This window comes from Arachis hypogaea, chromosome 7 (genome assembly GCF_003086295.3).
Source record: "Arachis hypogaea cultivar Tifrunner chromosome 7, arahy.Tifrunner.gnm2.J5K5, whole genome shotgun sequence".
Taxonomy (NCBI): domain Eukaryota; kingdom Viridiplantae; phylum Streptophyta; class Magnoliopsida; order Fabales; family Fabaceae; genus Arachis; species Arachis hypogaea.
The window spans coordinates 35,473,353-35,473,905 of NC_092042.1; the positions used below are offsets into that span (position 1 = coordinate 35,473,353).

The 553-nt window shown below is 40.3% G+C and overlaps 1 non-coding gene across 1 annotated transcript; it reads right to left on the minus strand.

Annotated features, from left to right (window-relative positions):
- Nucleotides 1-240: 240 nt before the first annotated feature.
- LOC112704761 (small nucleolar RNA R71) lies at nt 241-348 on the minus strand. The gene has a single exon (XR_003155368.1). It is a non-coding gene; the product is annotated as a small nucleolar RNA R71 (small nucleolar RNA).
- Between the last annotated feature and the right edge of the window lie 205 nt (nt 349-553).

Here is a 553-nt window from a genome sequence, read left to right on the forward strand (position 1 = left end):
AAGTTTCATGGACTTCCATTGGAAGATCCTCATCAGTTCTTAATTGAGTTTTTGCAGATCTGTGATACTGTTAAGACCAATGGGGTTGATCCCGAGGTCTACAAACTTATGCTTTTCCCCTTTGCTGTAAGAGACAGAGTTAGGACATGGTTGGACGCACAACCTAGAGAAAGCCTGAACTTTTGGGACAAGCTAGTCAATGCTTTCTTGACCAAATTCTTTCCACCTCAAAAGATGAGCAAGCTTAGAGTGGAAGTCCAAACCTTCAAACAGAAGGAAGGTGAATCCCTCTATGAAGCTTAGGAAAGATACAAACAATTAACCAAAAGGTGTCCTTCTGACATGCTTCCAGAATGGAGCATCATATGTATATTCTATGATGGTATGTCTGAGTTGTCTAAAATGTCATTGGACCATTCTGCAGGAGGGTCTCTTCATCTAAAAACACCTGCAGAAGCCCAGGAACTCATTGAGATGGTTGCAAATAACCAGTTTATGTACATGATAAAACCCATTTGTAGGGTTTATCTTGTGCTTGATTTAGGGGATTTTA